The following is a 10,119-nucleotide window of genomic DNA, read 5'->3' as shown; positions in this document are numbered from 1 at the left end:
CTGAAAACCAAGATCTGTCGATTTTGCTGTCCAACTGCCCAGTAGATGGTTTTGATCTGTTGTTATTGTATGAGTTCATCCTAGATAGGTAGAGCTGCAGTATGCTCTGTGTTAAGGCAGTGTTAATGGCATGATAAATTATTTACAGACACCGTAGTACAAGGGCGTGGACATTCGAAACCCTTTCAGGCATGGCATTGACATATTTAAACCCTTTTACATACCTGTGTTCAAGGATCCCAATTGTGTAGAACGATGCTCATGTTGTTGTTCACTAGGGGTGGATATTGCAGAGAATTTTCTTATTGCGTTACATTGCGATGCGAAAGCATATATTGCGATATGTATTGTAATATATTGCAAGAGGATCTTTTTTAACAAACAACTACTTATAATCGAGTTAATGCTTAATTTTTAAAGCAAAAACACAACAACATTATTAAGCTTTAATAAAAAACTTTTAATCATGACAAAATAAAAATGTAAACAATATTTGGCACGAATGAAACAAGGAAAAGAACAATTTAACATCAACACAGTGGTTACTGGTTTGAACTAAGTTTCACCACTCTCAAAAAAAGACCTGAGATTTTAGACAGCAACAGGACATATCTGTGATCACTGGTCATTAATGAGTCAGATCCAAAACATTGCGAAACGTTTGAACAAGAATTAAGAACACAATTTCAAACCGAAATAAATAATCCAGTTATATGCAATTTTCACAACGATCATTCCCACCACAATTGCCCCAATCATCACCATCTTCATCACCATCATCACCACACCATTACATTCGCCATTTTACAACAAACGCATGACTTCCGGTGTGAAAAAAGGAAATACCGAAGATTTCAGAGTGTTACGAAGTTTTCACAATACATGTCAAAATACCGGTTTTCGATCAGCGTATCACAATACGTATCGTTTTCATGTCTGAACCGGTAAATACCGGTAAACCGGTTATGTTGCGCAGCCCTACAGGATTGTCCGGTCAAGACTCGATTATTTACAGACCGCCGCCATATAGCTGGAATATTGCTGAGTGTGGCGTAAAACTAAACCCACTTACTACAAGGACAAAGATACATCAATAATATTTTGAAAATATTTCTTATCTGATGGACTTAGCAAACATAGTTGGCATGCGAAGATTAACGTGGAAATTGGAATGTACGAGCCTAACTAACGAATCAGTAAATAACCACACAGGTTAAGTGAATAATTAATGATATATTATACTGAAACAGTGGTCTACAGTCATTCAAGGCCAAACAATGGGTCACCATTTGACAGCAGCACTCTTACAGCGGTCACCGTTCGTGTCGACTCACGTGTCGACTTACTTTGGTAATCTGAAACCAAGGCTGAAGAGGTTATGAACTTTTCATATTTTTGCCATGACAATAATAAAGGGACACCGTTGAGACATGTATACATACCTTATCACTTTCACAAAATAAAGTTATTTCTGCACGTCAATCAAAAATCATGTTGTCCCTTCGTCTGTGGCTATAGTTTGGCATGAAATGCATGTGGACCCGGTTTTTTGTAAATATCTCTTCATCCAATGACCCAATCGATCTCAAACTGTGCAAGTGGATGTTTTGTCAGACAACCTAATCACATTGTAAATCACCGATTTTATGCATTTGTATTAAAGAATCTGTCTATGTAACTGTCAACAAAATAAACAGCAGAACGCAGACTGCTTGCAGAGGGAGGGAGCCAATGACCTGTAACAGCGGCAGTGTTGTTGTCATAAAGGTCAACGTTCGTCAATGTAGGTCAGCTATGCACGTGAATAGGGTAAGGTGGTGCCAACTGTTAACCATCATACGGAGTTTGTTTCTCTGAGTTGTTCAAAATTAACCACAAAACCCATTAGTGAGAATTATTCTGTAGGTTAAAATCTTTAAATTTGTAATGTTAATGTCATATTTTGTTTATGCAGTACCTAAGTGGAAATGCATTTAAAGAACACAGAAAGTATATTTACACTAAATCATTAATCGGACCACCTATGGTTAGAACTCAACAACTGTTAAAGCCCCGTTCCCTCGGACACAAGCACACACAATCATGCACACTCATTGAAGAAAAGATAGAATGAAGACAAAAGTGTTATGTTTTGATGTCGTTCACATTCCAAATTAAGCAATGCATTTCTAATAGCTTTAACCATATAGATAGTTAATATTTATATTTTCATGATAATTTTATGTGAAATGAGTGTTTCATGTTACATGTTAGTTGTTGGAATTAGTCAGTGCTGTCATTGTTAAAAGAAGTTATATTTCTTTGAGCATATCTGGCTGGATACTATTATTATCTGTAAATATAATAACAGAATTAAACTTCATCAAGTTCACTCCATTCTTCCACAGAGGAGTCATCAGTGTCCAGACGAATGACAACTGGATTAACTGTTTGCTCCTTCAAGCCATCTTTGAGCCAGTACTCTTTCCCCACCTTCTTGACATGTTCAACACATGCATGCCAGCGTGCAATGTCAATGTCACATATAACAGTGTTGACAATGTGCTTGACATCATTCAACTTGAATGATTGATTTTTCCGGGCCATTGTACTTTAAAGGTCTCCCCAGATAAGTTCGATTGGGTTGAGATCACAGTGGTACGGTGGTAATCTCAAGACCTTATGGCCGTGTTGGCGTAGCATGTTGTCAATGTTATATGTGGGTGGAGGTTTGTTAGGTGTAATCAAAGAGTACAACTGTGGTTTAGTGGCTTTAATTGAAAATTGTATATTGTTATTTGTTAGCCATTGCTGCATATCTGACTTCAATGTATTGGAAGTTGGGCACCTATTGTTTGGATCTCGAACACTGTGATAGGGAGCATTGTCCATGACAACAAGACTTTTGAAAGCATAGCTGGCAACAATTGTTCCTCAACATACTGTGTGAAAACCGTTGAGTTCATTTCTGTATGATAGTCCCTACCATCTGTGCTCTTTGACTGAAATACCAGATCACACCCAGGTAGGAATCCACAGTGGGAACCAGCATGAAGAACGATTAAACGTTCACCTTTGCCTGTTGTTTCACAATATCAGATCTCTCACACATTACAAGTTTCTGGTTTGCTACCTTCTTGTACTTGTATCCAAATTTGAGCAGTAGTTTGCTTAGCATAAACCTAGAAACATTAATGTCGTGATCCTCTGCAACGATGTGTTTTAAATTTCTTGTGGACAGGTGTTCATTTCTAGCAAATAGCCGGCGAATGACATCTCTGATGACCCTGATGTCAAAAGAATCTAACTTTGGATGCCTACCTTTTTGTACAAGGTTTTGTTTATTGGTTGTTGGTTTATTTTTCACAATTTTTAGCACGATGTTCTTTTTCATGCCAAGAGCAAAAGTTGTACGTTTCATGTAATCCGACACCTTATAAATCGGTTTGTTACGTTTGCTCTCTTTTTGAAAAAAATTCAACACATTTCTAATTAAACGTTTAGCATCATCTGAATAAGCTTTCATGATGACAGCTAGAAGTAGTCAATGTGAATGATCCAAACGGTCTATCACTGCGCAGTGCACAGGTAACTATCATGAACTGCACGTGCATTTACCTTTATGACAACAACACTGCCGCTGTTACAGGTCATTGGCTCCCTCCCTCTGCAAGCAGCCTGCGTTCTGCTGTTTATTTTGTTGACAGTTACATAGACAGATTCTTTAATACAAATGCATAAAATCGGTGATTTAAAATGTGATTAGGTTGTCTGACAAAACATCCACTTGCACAGTTTGAGATCGATTGGGTCATTGGATGAAGAGATATTTACAAAAACCGGGTCCACATGCATTTCATGCCAAACTATAGTCACATCTGAGTGTTTGCCCGGTTAACAAAATGAACCAAGTTTTGAACGTGAGTAGAATAAACTCGATGAAAAGTATAATGTATGTGCAAGTTGAGACAATCATGTGCAGTGACGAAGACTATAAAAGGCGAAACGACAGCCAGCATTTTGTCATACGTTTGTCGACTTACAGTAAGCGGAAGTAGGAAAATCCCGGGACCCAATACTGCCAGTCGCAAAATAGGTATTTAAAAGCCCCCCCTTCAAAATCAGCTAATTACGTTTAGCTGTGTATTCTGTCTGTTGGTGGGTAAATGGACCTGCTGACCTGGCATTGATTGGTCATATGCAATATACAAAGGAAAATCTAAACTGCTATCTATGATTAATTACTATACACTGTTTGTAACTGCCAGGGGTTCTCAGTGGTCTGGAACAGGTCACATGGGACGTCACATGACCATCCCGGATGCACATGTTCCAACACCTGAGTGACAAATGTACAGCGCCGCGTGGTCAGTGTACCGTGCGTCTCCACAGACGACATGCATATTTCACATGTCTTCAGGGGATAGTGGCTGACGTGGACTACCCGACTACCACAACAACCCCAATGAAGCCAGGGATCAGTTGTTGACATGATTTGTCCGACATGGGTCATTGAATCACAGCGTTCTCTTTTTCAGAAACAGTGATGTGATGTACTGTGTTTCGTCACAGCATTTATTTTATACTTAAGTGTTACAGACTCAGTTCTAAGTTTAAAAAAGGTATAATTTCACTGCAATGACAGGGCGGTGAGATAGTCTTGCGGTCAAAGCGTTCGCTCGTCACGCTGGAGATCCGGGTTCGATTCCCCCATGGGTACAATTTGTGAAGCCCTTTTCTGGTGTGGTCCGCATTGATATTGCTGGAATATTGCTAAAAGCGGCGTAAAATCATACTGACTGATGTGACAGAGATGTATATGTTCACTGCCAGGAGTACCTCATGGTTCAACAAATTAAAAGCTTTCTGTCCAGTACGTGGTCACACAACACAATAACTGACCAAATGCATTTGGTCAGCATGTATGGGCATTAGATGACCAACCTGTAGCGAAGATACACTGTAAGAATGAGTTTAGTTTTACGCCGCACTCAGCAATATTCCATCTATGTGGCGGCACCGTAAGAATGACGGTATATACAGTATATACTAAACGAAAAATTAAACGCTTATTTGTCCTACGTTTTTAAACACCGTTATGTGTTTATTATCTAAACATTGTTTATGTTATAAACAAGTGTTTATCAACTAAACAATGGTTTAGTTTCTAAACGGTACTGGTGTTTACAATTTAATCACTTAACTCTGTTTAACAAATGTCTCACCTTTTTAAACGCAAAAAAAAACTGTTTACATTTTGACTTGTGTTTAGGAATTAAACATCTTGCGATTAAACACAACAAAAGAATAACTGACAATGTACCTGTATAAGTGTGAGAGAGTGCGCTGGTAGACCTACTTGGTCAAGTTTTACCCAAATTGCTGTAAAAAATACCTGTTAAAAGCAATGGTTTGTAATGGTGGAGTTATGTATACATATGTAATATGCTGAGGCCGGTAGCACTTGGTGGATATAAGTAGAGAGATTATTGTTATTTCTAGCCAAATACAATATAATAACATCGTCACTCGAAGAGGTGTAATTTGAAAATATAATACAATAATTGTGTTTTATATAAGTTTTGAACTAAGTATTACAATTAAGGCGGTTTGAAATAATTAGCGTGTAATTCAAATGAAATACAAATAAACATTCTGTCATCTGATATGGCAATATCGCAGCGGCCACATCATCTTCACTCCCATTGGGCCACCATAAAAAATATTGTAAGAGGAGTATTGGGGCTTTGCAGTCGCCAGCTGCTTTGTTTGGTAGACACGGAATATAAGGTGAATCCAAAAGATAGCAACGCCCTTAACGGAAAGGGAACGGCGAGATGTTAAAGAAATGTTGTATACTATGTGCATACAAGCGTGCTATAATATTAACAAGATATTTCGGCACGCAGACCTGAAGTGGTGTACATTATAATACCATTCATGGAATGAGTGAGTACAGATCTAGGCCGCTTTTCAAAATATTTAAGCCATAACACGGTGCGGGACACTTGAAATGGGCTTCATACATTGTACGAATGAACCGACCGGTGAATGCTTTAACCCCTAGGCTACCCACTACCCCATAACCCATATTAAATTGATATATAGAGGAACTGAATACATACAATAAATAAGACAATCATATAACTAGATGCTTTACTACGACAGCCTAATGATGTACCTTTGTAGCATTAAAGATATTTTTCCAGAGATATTTCTCATTGATTCGAGTATTTTCTTGTTGATTTCAAGCTTTTGACAGAAACTTGAAGTAACGAGAACATATTTGAAAGCAACGAGAAAATAATTGACGCAACGAGAAAATACTCGAAATTTCTAGAAAATATTTGAACCGAGCGACTCAATTTACATCATACACTAATTTAAAGACTCTTACTACTTAGGTATTATACATTATTATAAATTGCACAAGATACGGTGACAATTAGTAAAATCATCTCAGTGAGATTATTCAAATTTCTATGCTCTCCCAAAAAAGAAACGCATATAGGAATTTCAACTGTATTTTTATGTTTAGTTTGAAACATCTTGTAGGCTTTATGAGTCAATGAAATGTAGCAAAATTGCACACTGGGAATGCAGACTTATCCGTCTTTGACACCAACTCGAGGAAAGTCAGTTTGAGTGTCACATGGAGACGTGTGGTGGCGCTGAAGTCAATACCTCGTGTGACCACCGTGGGCATTCAGAACTGCACGGCATCGCCTCGGCATCGAACGAATAAGTCTCAGAATCTCGTGTTGCCCAATCGCAGCCCACTCTGCCTGTAGTGCCTGTGCGAGTTCCTGTTGGTAAAAGAAACAGGAATCGCTGTGTACTTGCAGTAATGTACTCTCATTATGTATGTAGATGTAGCAGAATGCTTTTATGCCCGATTGTCATGTTTGCGATTACATTATATTTGTCAATGTATGTTATAAAGGATGTACCGTGAAGATCCGGGGTAGAATAGGTATTCAGCAACCCATGCTTGTCATAAGAGGCGACTAACGGGATCGGGTGGTCAGGCTCGCTGACTTGGTTGACACATGTCATCGTACCCCAATTGCGTTGATCGATGCTTATGCTGTTGATCACTGGATTGTCTGGTCCAGACTCGATTATTTACAGACCGCCACCATATAGCTGGAATATTGCTGAGTGCGGCGTAAAACTAAACTCACTCACTCACTATAAAGGATGTCATGTGTATTTCATGTACCTTCCATATTTAGTCTGATTTATTAATAACTTCATCTTTTACAGATGTTTCAGTGCTTGAGATTATCACATCTTTCTTTTACCCACAGGAATATGAAAGTTATTCCAAGGTTAGAAAATTAAGGAAAATTTAGTATGCTAAATTCACTGCCCGTGTGGTGTTCTGAGAATGATGACTACTTTGGAGGACCAGAGCTGATTTATATTCATTATTCATCACATTTATATGGTCAAAATACCTCTTGGCTCATATAGACTTGCTCTTTGTTCATAATTTTCTTGAACTCAAAATCATTCTCTTCCACACTCTCTTCATCATGTATTGTTTTTTGTGTTTTTAAAAAAACAAGTGTTTGCCACTGATATGGCAATGTCCCCCGCCGCTAAAGAATGGAATATCTATATTTACTACTTTTTATTTTTTGGTCACATACAAGATGCCTGAAATGACCGGTGTCTGCATAATCACCCAATGTAGGCTGTCAACATAACTGAAAACATTGGGTGCAATGTTTTATGAGATATCGCGTTTAAATAAGTTTGAAAAGCGGTCAAAGTGTCCTGGTGACCTTAAAGGTAAGGTCAAGGTCACCCAAATCAATTACTGGTGTCGGCGTAATCACCGAATGTAGGCTGTCACCAAATTTGAAGACACTGGGTACAACAGTCCATGAGATATCACGTTAACAAGAGTTTGAAAAGTGGTCAAAGTGTCGTGGTGACCTTGAAAATAAGGTCAAGGTCACCCCAATCGACTGGTGTCTGTGTAATCCCCCAATGTAGGCTGTCACCAAATTTGAAGACATTGGGTACAACAGTTCATGAGATATCGCGTTAACAACAATCAGGATGTACATAAGTAGGTACGGACCCCACTGAATACATAGTCCCCATTCCTCGTTGCATCGGGGACAAAACCCCAGACTAGTTGACAGCTGTTTGAACATTTCTGATAAATTTTATACCTACATTTGAACTATATTGGCAACTATAACTCTTTGACATTTCTAGTGGGCCCTAAGTATAATTCTCTCTCCTTTCAAGATCTTTCAATAAAAGTTTTTTCCCATTTGATTTAAGGTCTTATGACTTAAAACTATCATATCATACAAACAAACAGGTCACTTCCAAGTCAATATGCTTGTGTTTGTATAGTTTCATGAATATTGGAAATATCTTAGATTATGCTTTGGAAACTATGACCGATAGACAAACATGTTGACACTATTTCCTGTCAGGTTACAGAATAACAAACACCTTTTGAAAAAATGATCATTACCTTTTATTGTATACAATCTCTAAACAACCTAGCATTAACATGGGGGAATATATGCAATCATAGAATGTTAAACAACTGTTAAAAATACATCATTAAAAACAATCACAGATGACATGTCAATTGATTTAAAATATTGTGTAATAAGTAAAAAGTACTAAGATTTCTAAGTAGTTAAACACATGTTAAAGGCACTAGCACACACCTTTGGAATATTTCCAACAACATAGCTGGAATAAACTAAAACTTAACATAACAATGTTACCACGTTTGTGTACAAAAAGCAAAACATGTAAATGAACAATCCATTCTAAAATATACAATGAGTGAAAAGTTAAGTTGTATGTGAACATATCACTTCATCATGTATCAGATAATTAGGCACATTGGTTTGAGAGATAACAGAACTATAATGTAACTTTATTGAGAAAGGTTCATGGTGATCACAACTTATCTTGATGGAGGGTAATATATGTTGCACATCCAAACACAAGAAAAATAGATAAATTTATATAAAAATATTAAGCACATGTTGAATTGTTTTCATGACCATATAGCTATAAAGAGGTAACACAGATATCTGTTGCCAGAGATAACTGTTTTATGATATGTGGATTGAGGTTACTACATGGCATTTTTCATTTCGAGATCCAGTTTTCAATATGAAAAATACCCCATTGGTTGAAGACACTCACAGTTGATTAAAGATATCATACTTAGTCAATGACATATTTCATGCTCATGAAGTACAAAACTACTTTGATACACCCACTAACGCATGCGATCTCAATCAATATGTGATGATGCTGCAACACAAATTGGCAAATGGAGCTCTGCATCAATAAAGGCACAATATAAGCATCATGTTTAAATGTATGCAAAGTTTTTAGATAAAGTTTATATCTGAATATCCTTGTATAAGAGTAAATGTGATTCTTATCTTCACGAAGAATATAATTGATTAATTTGCAAATTACAAGGCCCCAGTTCTGCATTTGGTTGATTCGTATGCAAATTTGGATTAATACATTAGAATATATTTTTATTCTGGCATGAAATACTATCATGTAACATCAATATATGTGTAGTATATTTTCTCAATAATGTCCCCCAGATTCCACTTAACCTTTCAAATAAGTTGAGGTGAATGATAAAACTGTAACATGAGATAGAAAGTAATTTTCATATAAATATCTTTATGGGCCTTATCACACTTGTGATCAGAATTCTAGAAGTAATCTAGAAGGACTAATGTTCTGTGTGATAGCTACATGGGACATACATGGTTATTTGAGGCTGGACAATATCTGTTTCAGTGCTGCTTTAAACCTAGCCTCTATTTGAAAGCTTAGCCTTTACATTTGCTGTTTCGCTCAAATCACTCAACAATATTCCAGTTGTATGACCATAGTATCTAAATAATCAATTCTGGACCTACTGTTGTAGCATGAGATTTAAGGTTCTTCAGCAATGAAAACCAGAAAGCCATTAGCTGACATTTATCATTGGGTTTGCATTATCCAGCAGGCAATTGTGCAGTCCTATAGGGTCTTGTAAATACAAAGAGTTGAGCCGATTTACAGAAGACCTTTAAAATTGTGTAAAACTGCTTGACTGTTCACGAGGTCAACAACTGAGTTTAA

Source organism: Haliotis rubra, unplaced genomic scaffold (assembly GCF_003918875.1).
Source record: "Haliotis rubra isolate DU_JTF1 unplaced genomic scaffold, ASM391887v1 Scf94, whole genome shotgun sequence".
Taxonomy (NCBI): domain Eukaryota; kingdom Metazoa; phylum Mollusca; class Gastropoda; order Lepetellida; family Haliotidae; genus Haliotis; species Haliotis rubra.
The sequence above is the reverse complement of the archived record's forward strand: the minus strand, read 5'-3'. Positions refer to the sequence as shown.